We start from the raw sequence: 16253 nt of genomic DNA on the forward strand, positions 1-16253 counted from the left end.
ATGAAAAATTGTCTCGGGCGCCTGGGTGGCTCAGTTGGTTAAGCGACTGCCTTCGGCTCAGGTCATGATCCTGGAGTCCCGGAATCGAGTCCCGCATCAGGCTCTCTGCTCAGCGGGGAGTCTGCTTCTCCCTCTGACCCTCCCCCCTCTCGCACTCTCTATCTCATTCTCTCTCTCAAATAAATAAAACCTTTTAAAAAAATTGTCTCGATAAATACAGGAAAAGCATCTGACAAAAACTGACACCCATTTATGTTAAAATCCTCTAAGGAAAGTAGAAATTGAAGGAAACTTCCTCAGTGCAATGAAGGATGTCTATGAACAATTTATGGCTAAAGTCCATTGAACCTTGATCACTCCTTAGTGAAAAAAAAAAAGGTTAAACATTGCAATTTTCTCAGTTGAAATAGATAAACAAGCAGTTGGTTTTAAAAATATTTATCAATTCTTTGACTGACATTAAAGCCAGAAAAATGAAATTCTGATAAATTCCAGTTTGGGTCTAAGTAAAATATTTAAACATAAAATAAGTTTGTTAGTTTTAAAACATCTATTTTCAATGTTTCAATATTACAATTAATTTTTTTTAAGATTTTATTTATTTATTTGAGGTGGGGGAGAGCACAGAGGGAGAGTGGGAGAGAGAAGCCAAATCCCGCTGAGCAGGGGGCCCGACCTGGAATTCGATCCCAGGACCCTGAGATCATGACCTGAGCCAAAGGCAGCTGCTTAACTGAGCCTCCCAGGCGCCCCTCAGTTAGTTTAATGTTCTGAAAAAAAAAAAAATAAGCACTTTAAAAATGCATTAAGAAGGGCTCCTGGGTGGCTCAGTCATCAAGCGTCTGCCTTCGGCTCAGGTTGTGATCTCGGGGTCCTGGGATCGAGCCCCGCATCGGACTTCCTGCTCCGCGGGGAGCCTGCTTCTCCCTCTCCCACTCCCCCTGCTTGTGTTCCCTCTCTCGCTATGTCTCTCTGTCAAATAAATAAATAAAATCTTTTTTAAAAAATAATAAAAAAATAAAAATGTATTGAGAGATTATTTTAGGAGATTCCTTTTCCGGCTCTTTTTCTGGTGCTGGTTCTTGTTTGGGGTCTCTCCTTGCCCACGTGCCCTGACCTGTGCTCAGGTGAATACTCAAGTGGCTCCTGGGCACTGTGCTTCTCTCTATGAACCTCTGCCTTCTCCCTCTCTGCCCGGCAAACTCCAGCTGCCTTGACCTCTCTGGACTCCCAGCTCTGTGTCTTCAATCAGGAGACCACTGAGCTCTGCCTGGGTTCCCCTTCCTTGCTGCACGGCCTGGAAATGACCTCCTGGGACATGATAGGACTCACCTCGTTTACTTCCTGTCTCTCAGGGATCACCTGAGATCGCTGCCTGATGCTGAGTGCCCTGACTCCTGTTTTGGCATCCGTGCTCGCTGGTTTCTCAGTTGTTTCAGGTGCGAGAGTGAACCCAGTGTTCGTTACTCCATCTTGGACAGAAGCAAAATCTCCGCAAGTTGATTTTTGATGCAATCAAATTTACTAAGGTTTTGCTTTTTAATGTGCGCCTTTTGACTAAGAAAGATATTTCCATCTAAGTGACTTCATTTATCACACTTATTCCACCAGGAATTTATTTCTATGTATGAGATGAAGTAGATTTCTAATCTTGTGAATAAGTTTTGGGATAAATAAAACTGGCTAACATTCTAGTTTTGCCTCTTGTTTACCTGCCAGGTGACCCTGGGAAAGGTGTTTCCTTTCTCTGACCCTCAGTGTTCTTGCCTGTAGAAAGATCACAGCAGTAACACCTACCTCATGACAGACATTCTCATTCAAATAAAACGGTACCTATCATTCCCTGAACACAGTGCATGCTATAAAGCAGGTGCTTTGTAATGCTGCTTTCTTTTCTGCTCTCTTCCTATTCTCTGACTTATTTATTATATGATAATCTGTTTAATGTTTGTCTTCTTAATATACTGTGAGATCCGTTTTGTTTTGTTTTCTGATCCATCTTCAGAACAAAAGCCCAGCCCACCGTAAGGCTCTCTGTAAATATTTGTTGACTTGCTGGATGAGTACCTCCCCTCCCCACCCCCTAGCGCTCATCTCTGCCAGCTAACGTATGCCTTGTTAATTAATGATTACTAAGAACAACCTTAGGTGTCGGACTGACATAATTTTATACACAACTCTTGGAGGAATAAGGAATAATTTTTGGCAAAGGCCAAAGTTACAAAGAAACTTTCAAAGAAAATACCCTAAGCCCTAGCAGCCATACTACTTCGCATGCACTATCCATGGTATGTGAACTGACCAAATACCATCTGACCCAAAGGATCCCTTTCTGATTCTAGAACTCAATAGAGTAGTGAATTAAATTACCTTGGCTAAGGTCTTGATGGGACGGAGTGTTGTAGGCATGTCTTTTAGGGAGACGGGCGTGTGTTTATTGCATCTAGGTGGCAGTGGGAAAGTATAAGAGATATATAAGTGGGTTGACACTTGCCTTTATTCCACACAGACAGTATTATAGGAGTGTCTAGCCCTCCTACCCTCACTACCACATCGAAACCAGTCAATTCCAAATAAAGAGTAACTTAGAAATGAAGGAGAACATGGGGGATGATAAATGTTTCTTTCTTAGTTAAATACCAGCTAAGAAGCTAGATTGGAATCCTGCCTATCTCTTAACACTTAAACAGAGAAAGAAATTTATGAAAAAAGAGCGAGAGAGAAAGGAAAAAACACCACCAACAAAGCTCCTTGGGTTTGGATTGGTTGTAGCATGAGTCATTAGTTTTCCGGAGGAATGATCAAGAGTGTCATTAGGATGCATTAAGCATCATCTAACAGGGCATGGGGAGTGCAGGGGGAGGACAGGCTCTCTCTGCTATTGCATAATCGATGCAGATTACTCCAACTTGCTCACTGAACAGCCTCACCCCATTAGCAGCAGACCCGTCTCTCACATTCAGTGCTTCACCTCCTTCCCCTGGGGATGGAGACCTATTCTTACGGTGGAGGGAGCCCCAGGCTTCCCAGGGCAACCGCATCGGACTCCTGGGCGCTGCTGAATTAGGGGCGGGGGAAGGCTGAGAAGCAGAGAAAGACCTTTCTAGTCACTTATTTTGTCAGCAAATTATTTTGGACCTGGATGTCATGGTTGGCTCTCACGTCATTGCTGCCGCCGGCCCAGCTTTCTTCCCTCCTCCTTTATGTAAATCTCTCCCCACAGCGCCCCCTGCCGGCCTCGAGCTGGCTAGTCCCCGCCACCGTCAGCGTGCACTCAGTCCGCTCCGCCCCCCTCCCTCTCCCCACTCCCTATCTCATTTTCTGTCCCTTTAAATGAGGTCACCCTGACGGAATGAAGGACACGAGGCTCAGAAGAGGTCAGACATTAGCACTGCTATAACTGCACTGCTGCTGAAACTGGGCACACCCATCCATCACCGGCTCCACTACTCCATTAGGCCTCCCATGAAATATGCCCTGCTCTGAATCGCACAGCCATACATCTCCCGGTCTAGACACCTTCCTGTTGTGTGAAGATCAATGCCGCTCGGTCATGCATCATGTGTCATCCAGTAGCCCTCACTCTAATAACCGTGTCTATTCTCTGGTCTGCAGTATAAATTATGGCACTGAGAAAGTACTATATTATTCAGCAACCTTGGTCACTAATGGATTATTGGGTTTATTGGTTGATAATGTGAGCTCCCTTTCTTTCTTGCTTGCTTTTTCTTTTTCTTTTTTTTTTTTTTCCTTTTTCCCATTTTTGGCTGAATCTCACTTTTATGTATTTATTTCTCTCTATTTTTATCTTATTTGGCTCAGCTTTGAGTGATGGCTGCTTTCCACTTCTGTCAACATGCTCCTGGATCAAAACCCTAAAATGATGATGCTCGAAAATAAGCCCAATTAGAAAGAATTCTCTGTGGTCACCCATTAAATAATGGGCCAAGCCCAGTGGCAACTGCTTAGGCTTCCATCTTCTGAGGTTTCTGTTAAGGTGCCTTTTAATTCAAGGGCAATTTTAGAGACCCACGTTCGGGTTGGGCTCCCAGGCTGGGGCTCATTGCCACAGAACCCACCTGTCTTTCTACACCTCAGATTCCCTGCATTCACCGCTGCCAGACACTGACAGTTATCACCGTAACACTGGCTCTCAGTGTTTCCTCCTGGGAAGATGGGTGAGGGCGGTAGAGCTCAAGTGGACAGAAAGGAGGAAAATTATACAATTATAGTAAAGAATTCTGACTGCAGAAGTTTACATTCTGAGCCATATTAACTCAAGGCAAAGAGATGTTTTTCCACTAGCCAGCTTTTTGAAGGCATTAAAATTTCATGTTAAAAAGTGGTAAATTTTCATGAAGAAATAAGTTTTCATTTGAGAGCTGTCCAAAGATAGGCTAGGCTTCCCTGAAGAAGAAAGAATTCCTTGTCACCAGAATCGAGCAGAGGGCAGCCATATGCAAAGTGTAGCATGAGCCAGACTCAAACATCTGAGGACAGGGTGGCCGAGATGGCATTTCGCATCTCACCCAGGCTTCAGGGTCTATATTTTTATGATATGAAGGGGAAATAGCATTATTTTGATAAATAACTGAAGAGAAATAATTTTAAGTAACAATAATTATTGGGGAGACTAGGTCAACCATAGAGGTCGTGAAGGCCCCTTTTTTCCATGTGACTTCATGTCTGGGCAAAGCCCACGTGGTAAATACTTGTCCTGATGCGGGTTCTCTTCATCTTCTGCTTAGTTGTGCTTATGAACATGAGCACCAGTTCACAGTTAAGACTTATGTGGCCTTAGAAAAAGAAAGTATTCATCTGATCCTCAAAACTTGAACAACTTAGCCATATTTCCCAGACCCAGTCCACTTGCAAAACCCTTTTTTTGACCTAACAGTTTTTTCCATCCCCTCAGTTCCCAGCCCTCGGGTCTGAGGAGCCGGGCACTGGAAAGCCAGCGAGGGCCCACATCACTTCAAGTCACTTCCGGGTCTGAGAATCTAGGCATGCTTGATTTTTATGTTCCTGGCCCTGTTCTTTTTTTTTTTTTTTTTTAGAGTAGTTTTAGATTTATAGAAAATTCAAGCAGAAAGCACAGAGAATTCCCATTTACTTCCTTCCTCCCCCTACTCCCATTCCCCCTATTATTAACATCTTGTATTAGTTTGATGCATTTGCTATAATTAATGAGCCAATATTGATACATTATTATTATTATTAAGCAAAGTGGGTAGTATACATTAGGATTCAGTCTGTGTTGTACATTCTACGGGTTTTGACAAATGTATTGACCAGCCATTATAGTATAGTATGTAATAGTTTTCCTGACCTAAAAATCCTGTGTTTCACCTATTCACCCCTCTCTTCCTTTCCACAAACCTCTGGCAACCACTAAACCTTTTATTGTCTCCATAGTTTTGCCTTGTCCAGAATGTCCTATCTTTGGAATCATACAGTTTGTAGCCTTTTCAGATTGGCTCCTTTCACTTAAAAATATGCATTTTAGTTTCCTCCATGGCTTTTCATGGCTCAATAACTCATTTCTTATCATTGAATAATATTCCATCATCTGGATGTGCCACAGTTCATTGATCTAGTCACCTACTGGAGAACATCTTGGTTGCTTCCAAGTTCTGGCAATTATGAATAAAGCGGCTATAAACATCCATGTGCAGGTTTTTATATGGACGTAAATTTTCAACTCCTTTGGATAAATACCAAGAAGCACAATTCCTGAGTCATATGGTAAGAGTACGTTTAGTTTTGTAAGAAACTGACACACTGTCTTTCAAAGCATCTGTACCATTTTGCACTCCCACCCACAATGAATGAGAGTTCCCATTGCTCCACACCCTCGCCAGCATTTGGTGTTATCACTGTTTTGGATTTAGCCCATTTGAATAGGTGTTCAGTGAGATCACATTGTCATTGTAATTTGCAATTTCCTAATGATGCATGATGTTGAGCATGTTTTCGTATGAATTTTGCCATTGTTGTCTTTTTCTGATCACTGTCCACATTATTGCCCCTTCTAAGCAGACCCCAGGTGTCACCTTTAGGAAACTAGCACATGAAGCTGCTCTGGGTGAAGACAGTTCTCCTGAGAGACGATATTGGTGGGAGAGGGGCAGGGAGAAGACAAGGAAAATGAATGGGTGCCTAAAATCGGCAGGACACCTTGGTGCGTCTTTTAATTCTAGTGTTCCATTTCGGTGTCACCACAACCTTGCTGGGGAGATATTGCTGAATCCTCATTCTCTAAATAAGGAATCTGAAGCTCAAATTGAGGAACTTACCTAAATTCTGGAGTGTCTAAGTACTAAAGCTGACCTTCAGCCTCATGTTTGTCCTATTCTAGGTCCATCGACTTTCCACTGTGACCCATGTTTCTCCGGCAGCAGGAGGCCCAGTCCAGGAGCACCACATGAGTCCTCGCTTCCCCTCATGACTTCTTCAGAGTGCCAGAGGGACCACTGAGAACGTGGCAGACATGTGGTACAGAGCCTGCAATGTGGGGCGCACAGGGCCCAACAGATTCCTGTGCAGGAACGGCATTGGGAAGACAGGCAACTTGTAGCTTCTTTATTGCACCTCTGAGCAATCAGCCCCTAGAGCCTGGTCTCAAGGGCTCTGTGCTGGGGTGAGAGTGGAAACCAAAAAAGATCATAGCTTTGCCCCAAGCTGCATCTCTTTCCAAGAAAAGTGCAATGCTCAGGTGGAGTCCATTGAGGTACAGGACACTGGCCCACCCCTCATCAGCCCTGAAGCCACGGGGACAACATATTATTGCCTAAAGAAGAATCAACAGTGGCAGCCCCCTCAGCTGGAAAAAGGACGGTCTGGAAATACCCCCGGAGGGTTTCTGGAAAAGGAAGCCAGTGAGCTGGACTAGCCTAAGAGCCAACTGCAGCACCCAGGGATGCCGACTCCCCGGGGAAGACCAGCTTCCGACCTGTTCCTGCTGCCTCACAGAGCCTGGCACTGACGTGTTGTTTGTTTGAACATGCAGTCGTGTGTTTAGCTAATTAGAAGATGTCAGAGATCCTCAATCTGTAGCTCGGAGTTGGGGTTTCCTGATGAAGCACAGGTAGGCCCACCTGGTGGTGGAACCGCCTCGGGATACGGAGGGGGGAGAGGGGGCCTTGAGGCCCCACGTTCTCGCGGCCCCACTCAGGCACTGCAGAGGTATGATCTCGGTCCTTTGGCCTTTCTGTGCCTTGGCTTCCCCTCCTATAAAAGGCAAGAAAGCAACACCCCCCAAGCCCTCCCACCCTCAGACCTCCCACCAGAACCAAACATGTCACACTGCTTGCACTTCTCAGAGGTGACAAACAATGTCAGTGGAAACTACTTCCTACGGGGGAGCAATTTCTGTTTACATATGTGATGCCCACCCCCTGCAGGAATGCTGGCTGCCCCGTGGCCTGGCTGGGGTATCAGGAGAATGTCACAAGGTATGGCTTCCACCCTCTGCCAAAGGAACAGATTTGCTGCCTGCTCTGAGGACAAATCCTTTACCACAGGTAAGCCCTGGCATGGGTTCTTGGAGAAAACAAAACAAAACAAAACGGAGGGGTGGGGGGGCGGGGGTGCTTGGCCCTGAATCAGAGCCTGAGAAGCAGGGTCAAGTAATTAAAGCAAAACCAACCTGGTCACAGGTTCTGGACCCATGGGCCAACATGAAGCCTCTCTAGTCTCCTCAGACTCTGCCCCTGAAGGAAACAAATGAATAGAATTGTGTTCTAGTAAAAGTAGAAGTACAGGAGGAATTGATAAAATGTCCCTGGTACACTTAAGCCACAAAATGAACGAGGCCCCCAGTCATGAAGCAGCTTTGCTGGAGGAGGATGGGGAAAACCAGGGCCAAAAGAGAATGCTGCACCCTTTCACATCCCCAGGCCACCTGCACCCCCAGGCCACCTGCTTTGAAGGGGGCCAGAGCTGTAATTTCCCCAGGCAGAGCCTCAGGATGACAGGATGATGATGAGGAGCAGAGGGGCATGGCTGCCGAGGTCTAGTCCGGCAGCCCAGGAAATCCTCAGCAGCTGTCCACTCCAGCACACAGAGGCAGGCAGGACAGAGCAACGAGCTGGCAGGAGCTGCAGGCCATGCCCCTTCTTCCCGGACACAGCCTCACCCCACCTCTAGAGCTCCCATGCAAGGCACGGTGTCCCACCCACCACGTACATCTGTCTTCCCTCCTCACGGCCCAGCTCCCAGCTCCGCCCCTCACATGAATCAGTGATGGGGGCAAGAAACCACACAGACCTTGCAGAAGGACAGATGAAGCTTCAGGAAATCAAGAGCCGGACCCGACAATGAAGGTTCATCAGTATTTTCCATACGACTTGGGAATGAGCTAGACTAATGTAATTAGGAACACGCCACTAGAAAGGAGCTGGGCCTAGGGAGAATGGGCAGGAGCTCTGGGAGCGTGAAATCCTACCTACTGGAGGGTGTGTGTTTTCTATGAATGTTTCCAAAAGAAGGAAGCAGACTCATCTACGGAATGAGCCTCTTACCTTCAATCTGACAGGTTGTACTTCCTACCTTGACTGTATGGTCCACCCAGCTCACCTTGGCCTGCAATGTGGCCTGCATGATACACATGAGGTATTGACTGCAGCATTAGGAAGGAAGAGAAATGACTCACCTCTGCGCCTCTTGTCTCCCTCCAGAGCACGTTTTGCAGGCTCACTCGCAGTCAGTTTACCTCTAGATCAGAAAGCTGGAGGGCAAACTATTCACCATGCATACTGGGTTCAAAACACTGGTTCCTAAAATTCCTGGCTTAATTCTGGATCAGAACATTTGCCCTTTAATTGAACTTCCTCTCCTACAAAGTCCCACACTAACAGGTGTTCCACTGTGGTATGTCTGCCATGCAGCTCAAAAAAAAAAGGAGTCAGGTCACTGGATGGACAAAAGTATGTGTTGGGTTTTATCCCCCAAACACTTGGTGTGGTCAGCTTTGCCACATTACCCTCAATACCTCAGGACTAAATAAGTAATAGAATTAAATAATATTTGTGGGGGGAGCACTTGGGTGGCTTAGTTGGTTAAGCATCTGCCTTCGGCTCAGGTCATGATCTCAGGGTCCTGGGATCAGCCCTGCCTTGGGCTCCCCACTCAGGGGGGGAGCTTGCTTCTCCTTCTCCCTCTGCCCTTCCCCCTGCTCATTCACTCTCTCGCTCCCAAATAAATAAGTAAAATCTTAAAAAAATAATATTTGGGTAAATCCTAAGCCTAGAATACTACACACACACACACACACACACACACACACACACACACACACACACAAAACCCTTTTCCAGAAAAGACCGTGATAATAAAGACAGGTATTTCAAAAGAACTATCTTGGCAACCTTGCAGCCTTGGGTTATAAAATGAATCAGGAATCTAAACTTGAAGTGCAGTTGCCTCTGAGAGGTATGTTTTACAACCAGACACTTACTCTTGTCATCCATTCCTGTCCCCATGTTAGACAGACACATGGTATTCTGGAAAGCGTGGAATTCTGGAAGCTTTGGGCAAGGCTGACCTGGATTCTAATCCCAAATCTGATCATTCCTAATAGTGTTCCCTTGGGCAAAAACCTCAAAGACCTTCAGTTTCCACAATTGTAAAATAAGGATAACAATGTCTACAATTAAGCCATAATGCTAAATACATGGTTGCTGTTAGGAGAATATTAATTATCACGATCCTCATTAATAGCATCACTGTGAGCTATGACACCCTTTCAAAGGAGTGAAAAGGAAGGTCGCAATTGAGATTTTAAGGAAATGGCACAGAAGATAGAATCTATTCTCAGAGTTTGGACTTGCCTCAGTTCATTCTGATCTCTTGGAAATAAACCCCCGGATTGGAGGAACAAGCGCCTCATAAAGAATGTTAATAAACAGAACTATAATTTCAAAATTCACACAAATTAGACCAAAAAATGCAAAAAGACATAGAAATACAGAGGATCTCCCTTAGTCAATGCTGCCAAAAATGCTATTATGTATTCACCCAACTGGAGTTCCTTCTAACAAACTGCCACAGAGCATATGGCTACCTTGGGCATTTTTTCATTATCCCAGAGTGTGTCTGCAGTCCCATGTCGGTAAACTCCATCTGTATCTCTGTCAATGGAAGAAATTTCCATCAGGAAATATCAGCAGGAATCAGGGGAAAGACCTTTCCAATTTACTGAGATCGAAGGAAGTAACTGCAGGGTTCCCCCTCTCCCGCCTCCCTTTTTCCCCAACACTGGCCAAAAAATGTCTTGTTTTCTCTCCCAAAGATTATCCTATCACCCTCCACTGCCTGCTCTGGGGGAGTCTCTGGAAGGTCCCCAGGCACGTGGTGCTCCACATGATGGACAAACTGTATTCTGGGTCACTAAGGCCCCTCAAGTCCCCACAGGACAGAAATAAAGAGCAGAACAGGTGAAAATGAACCCCCCCCCTGCCCCCACCCAGTGGATCCTGAACCACGGAAATGCCACAAAAAACAGCTCTGGGTGTTGAGTGGCTGCTACTATTGTTATTTTAAGCTCTTCGTTCTGCACAGCACCCATCAGGGAGAAAACTGAGGCAGGTCTTAACATCAGAAACAGCAATGCCTACGCCTCTGTGGGCCGGGCAGGCAGGCTTGCTGGCAGTGGGCTCAGGGGCCAGGCAGGGGGGTTGGGGAGGGGAAAAAATGCCTCTCTTGAGCTTCCTTCTGTGGGCCCCAAGTTCTGCCCATTGATATTTCGGTTGCATGGTGAACGGGGTGACCCTTGCTTTCATGCTGCTTCCTCTAATATTTTCACTACAGACTTAAACAACCAACAGGTCAACCAACTCGCTTAAAGCTAAATATTGAATAGGTGCTACTTTTAGACTCAGGATGTGGAGCTGCCTTCCTCCCAGCTCCCCTCACTCTCTATACACTGAACAGGGGGAGAGTGGGGACAGAGCTGAAATGGATTGTATATTGACATTTCTGGAGATGGTTTCTCTGTATACCCATATGTCAATTTATATGATGTATTTATCTTAAAATTTACTTACATGCAGATTTATATGAAGGATCTACTTAAGACCCCAATTAACCATGTCAGCATTACAGCTTTCCATCCACCTGAGGAAAATGCAGTGGAAAAACTCTCACCATTTTAACCATCCCATTAATAACACAGGCCTCATTTGGATAGTATTTGTGAAGAGAGGCTCATTGATTAAAGGACCTCCAACCAATTATCTTTGGACGTCATAGAACCCATAAGTAAGTGAAAATGAATTGCAGTGCTCCCTGAGTCAATACAATGGAAAGAAAGATACTTGGGGTTGGCTTTTGCAAGCTTATCTATTTGAAAAATACGGAGCCCAGAGACAACGTTACCTAGTCAACAACAGTCCGCTTTTATGCATACACATCCATGAGTCCCCACCAGCAAATGACATCACAGGTGTCAGCCCCTACTAGGGGTGGCTAGCCTGTGAATGGGGGTAGAGGGCAGGAAGAACACCAAGCCAAAGTGCACTGAAGACACGGCCTCTGTTGTCAGCTCGGCCTTCCCAGTGGCGCAAATGGGGACATGGATTCATCGCTGTCCTGACCCAAAGCAGGGACTTTTTCCTCCACTCTGTCTCTCATTCTGGCAGAATAACATGAAACTTCTACCAAAGTCTGGTCTGGTTATGTAGCTAGCTACCCATGTACATATCTGCCCTCTCTGTAAGATGATAACTGTAAATGCATTTCATTTTCTTTGTTCAAATCCTACCCCCCCCCTTTAAAGTTCTGGCTGTCCCATTTTGGAAATAATTTCACCTTCCTCTGAACAGCCACAGGACCCTCAGCCTATAGCACTTGATATTCGAATCTATCTTTCTATCTTACTACACTCACCGATACCCATGTCTTACTCCTGTCAGTAGGATATACCATTTCTTGAGGATAAAAATCTGTATCCCTTCTCTCTCTTTCTCCCTCTCTCTCTCTCTCTCTCCACAGCACCTAATTTTGTTTATCTAGAAGGTGCCCAAAAAATGGTGATTGAATGATGGATGAATGAATAACTTAGGCTAAATAAATACATGGTATCACTTACAACATAGAAAAATCTATGTTCCGTGCGTGCAGGTAAGATGCATGGTCCGACAGAGACAGCTTGGCCAGGGCGTGCACGGAAAAACAAATATAAGAAGCTCAAAGAGAACAGACTGCAAAATTCCAAGCTCTCTTCTATCTGCAGCTTCCCCTTCTCCTGAAATTACTTCTTGCCACAATGATATAGGGCTCACACGGCTCATTGGGATACACAATCCATCTTCAGGGGCCCATAGTCACAGGAAGCAGGGGAGAGGAGGAAAAACAATCCCCAAGCACATCCCCCCGTCGATTTTGATCTCTGGCCAAGGCCTTCCACCTGCGGAGATCTCCCAACTATCCCACTTCTACTGCTCTGGCCGATAACGAAGATAATTGTTTCATCCACTTTGTCAAAGCTGAAATGAAAAGAGAGCAAAGCAAAATGATGCCGCCGTAAATCACGGGGCTGAGACAGGAAAAGAGGGACAAGATAGCGACTTCATTAAGGGTTATGTATTGTGCCATTACGTTGGCGGGGGGTCACCTTTCATGTCACACTGGCCTCTGTGATGCATCGCCAGCTCTTCTTTCCAATAAAATTAAACGGAGATGTAAAACTGATTAGGGCCATGTTTGCTTCAGCCCGTGGCAAAGGGAATGGTACAGGGAATAATTGATATAAGGTTGCAATTGATGCATAATGGCAGCAATTTCTCTTCCTGGTCATTTCATTGCTGACCTTGCCCATTAAAATAAGCCCAGCTGCCTCAGAGAAAGAGACACTTCATTTCCCATCACCCTACACCCCTGTGGCAACCCTTGTCCCCCTGACCACTGGCCCTCACCAAAACAACAGGACTAGAAATACTGCGAGCCAGAGTTTGTGGGGGGAGTAGCCGGTCCGCATGGATATGCATCATGGCGCCTCAATGCCACCGTCAGCATTTGTCTGAACTCGACTCTTCACAACAGGCGGCAGGTGGTTCTACACTTCACTAGCTTTTAGACCCCACCATGCTGAAAATGAGATTATTGGCCTGCTTGGTCACCAGGAGCCCTCTGTGTGTTCTCAGTCATTGCTGAGACGTGGAAGTTGCTCTAGACTTAAGAGGTACTGACTCCATCCTCACAATCCCAAGTGATGCCTTAATGATGTTTTATGAATTCAACAACTTAGACAAACTCCATGGGACCAAACTCTACCCATTGTTCCATCAACGAATAATTATTGGGACCTATTAGGCACCCAACACTGTGCTAAACACTGAGAACAAGGTGGTAAGCCAGGCAGTCATTCCCCTGCCTTCATGGGGCTCATAGTCAAATGGTACTTTCCCAGCTGGAATTCTATACTGGCTCTGATCACATTGGTTGAAGGTTTACTACGAGCCACGCACGTTCTCTGTAATTTACATGTACTAACTCATTTAATTTTCATAACAACAGGAGAATGGTTTTTACTGTTATCTCCATCTTACAGATAAGGAAACAAGGGAAGACAGAGGCCAGGTCCTTGGTTCTGGGGCACATGGGGCAGAAGCAGTGGAACCAGGCCTTCGGATGCCATGAGCTGCGGCCAGGAACTGACCCTGAAGGAAAATATCTTAACTATTTTCTGGGTTTTCCCCATCCTCTCCCTACCCCTATCACGTTGCTGATATATTAGTCAGCCTTTGAGAAGAAAGAGTCTGTCTTTATCAGATGGAATTCCATGCTAGGTTTCGGTTATCTTATAGATGAGGACTGCCAACAAAAATCACGCCACTTATAGCCCAGTTAATAAACATTTTATATCATGTGATATAAGATCTTCTAGAGTTTTCTATTTATTTCACCTGATGTTTGAAGTTGGGATGTTATGGCATCTATAGGCATCTATCCAGCCCTCAAGCTTTGTATCTCGACTTACTACTGGCATCAAGATGATGGGAAGTAGTAGAGAAAAAACCACACTGGCAAACAGGGCCTCGGGAAACCGAGTCGGCCACAGACGAGATAATCCTGGCATTACAGGCTCTGCCTCCATGTTCTCAGCCCAGCAGAAGGCGAGTAGACAACAGGATTTGATGATTCTCTTGCCATGTCCACACATGTGGCTATGACCTCATTTTCACATTCACTAACATATGGATGACCTCACTGTCATAGCGACCTCCCTAAGCAGTGAAGGGAGATAGACTTTTTTCTAGACTCACTTACCAGAATTTTGCAACCTTGATATGTCTGTCTGACTGTTTATCTGTCAGTCTTTGTCCCCCACCCCCCACAACTTCCTCAACTCTGATGGAGTCCAGGGATTGCAGCAATTCTGAGTGGGAAAGACTGTAAATGACAAACAACAGACCCTCTGCCAAAAAAGTGATTAGACCAGAAATGGACTAAGTCAAACCAGACTATTTCCACCTACCACATCTAACCATGACCCTGAACCTCAGGAAGGAGGCAAAGGCTTTGTGTAAATGAAGACAGGGACTGTGCACATTCCCCACTTGATGACTCATGCGATGTGGAATGAGAGGCCCCAACCATCCACCCATAAACAACAGATGAAAAACACACACTAAGCAAGTCGAGACCTGCCATTTCACTCCTCCTCCCTGTCTCCCCTGCACCACCCCCGTGCACCCCACCGCCCAGACCCCAGGCCCCTGTGCTGGACAGCCCGATGGTCTGAGGAGGAGAGTGAGGCTGCAGGAATGGGACATCACTGGATGTGAACTCTCCCCGTGGCTCTGGGTTTTTCCCCACCACCAGACAGCGAGAAGAAAACCTCTTCTTCGCCTCAACTGCTTTAGTAAATAATTTTGCATTTACGTGGCACATTATCGCTTCCACAGTGTTTCAGTCATTAACGGTGGATAATTCCTGTAACATTTTTGTGAGGTGAGCGTTGTTATCCCCACTTTCCAAACAGGAAAAACCAGGCTCAGAGACGTACTTGAGGCCACCCAACACTTAGGTCACAGAGTTGGCCTGGAGGGATGGATGATCTGCTTCCAGATGAAAAGAATTCCTATTATTCCGTGGGAGAAAAAGCAAATTTACGGAAAAGCAGTTTGAGTAGTGGCAATCGCGACCCACCAGCCTCTCTGGCTGACTCAGGACAGCTTCCCCGTACGTGGTCAAGGAGACAGGAGGGAGCCTCTGCCTCCCACCCCCGCCCCGTGCCTGTCTTTCATGTTCTCAGGAAGCTGGGGCCTGGTTTTCCTGGCCTCTGTCCAGACTGGCAGGACCCACATGAGGTGGCAGTGCCGAGGAAGCCCTGGGTGGTAATGCCCATGGCCCCAAGCTGCTGAGGGCCAGTGGCTTGCCCCGCTCCCTTAGAAGAAATAAGATGAGTGGGAAACGTTGATTATTAATATCCTCATTAAGGAAATAGTGATTATCCTTACCTTGAATCAGGTCCTGCAAGAAGCAGACCGGGATGGGGCTGCCAGCTTCACCTTTCCTGGAGCAGCGATGCTGAAGGGTGGTGGCCTGGCCCCCTCTTCTGTCCAGCCCTGTCTCGCTCCCCCAGTCCAGTTGATATCTGTGTGAACAAGGGGTGGCCTTGCGGCGGGGGTAGGTTTAAGGAAGAAAATACCTAAAACTGGAGGATTCATCTGACAAAACAGATGGGAGCCTTGTGAAAAGCAATGTCTGAAAGGAAAACAGACTTTTATTATTCAGTCAACGAATACCGGCTTTAACTCTTAGCAATGTACTAAGCCAGAGGGAATGGAAAGATGAACAGGATGCTCCTCTCACCCTGAAAGAGTCCTACTCAGAGTCCCTTGACACCTGCCAGGAGAGAATTACCGCGCCTTGGTCGTGAGCAGACACCTGCCCCGTGCCTCACTGCGAGGGCTGGAGCCAGAAAGAATGCAGAAAAACAAACTGGAATCTTTACGAGGCCCTTCTCGCCAATATTTGCTGAGCCAACACGGTGCCAAATCCCTGCAAACTGCCCAAGAGGGCCTTCTCCTGGGCCCTTATTTAATTTGTCTAAAATAATTGTGATCCATGAGGCCAGAGTACTACACACCTGAATCGGGGCGTTGCATTATCCAGCTGTGCCCTGTCCACAGGCCGTCTCCCTCCCAAGCCCTCAGTCTCCCCTCAGGGCTGGACCTCGATCAAGGGTTTCAGGTCATGTTCCGAGTGGCCCTAAGGTTCTCTGGAGGCACATCAACATCTACCATGGG

The 16253-nt window shown here is 46.3% G+C and overlaps 1 long non-coding RNA gene across 1 annotated transcript; it reads left to right on the forward strand.

Moving 5' to 3' along the window:
* Positions 1–7036: 7036 nt before the first annotated feature.
* Positions 7037–13834, forward strand: LOC141374358 (uncharacterized). Its single transcript, XR_012381168.1, has 3 exons — positions 7037–7087; positions 7404–7523; positions 13550–13834. It is a non-coding gene; the product is annotated as an uncharacterized lncRNA (long non-coding RNA).
* Positions 13835–16253: the final 2419 nt, after the last annotated feature.

Source organism: Callorhinus ursinus, unplaced genomic scaffold (genome assembly GCF_003265705.2).
Source record: "Callorhinus ursinus isolate GAN/ISIS: 27379988/994484 unplaced genomic scaffold, GSC_fseal_2.0 scaffold17, whole genome shotgun sequence".
In the NCBI taxonomy this organism is placed as follows: Eukaryota; Metazoa; Chordata; class Mammalia; order Carnivora; family Otariidae; genus Callorhinus; species Callorhinus ursinus.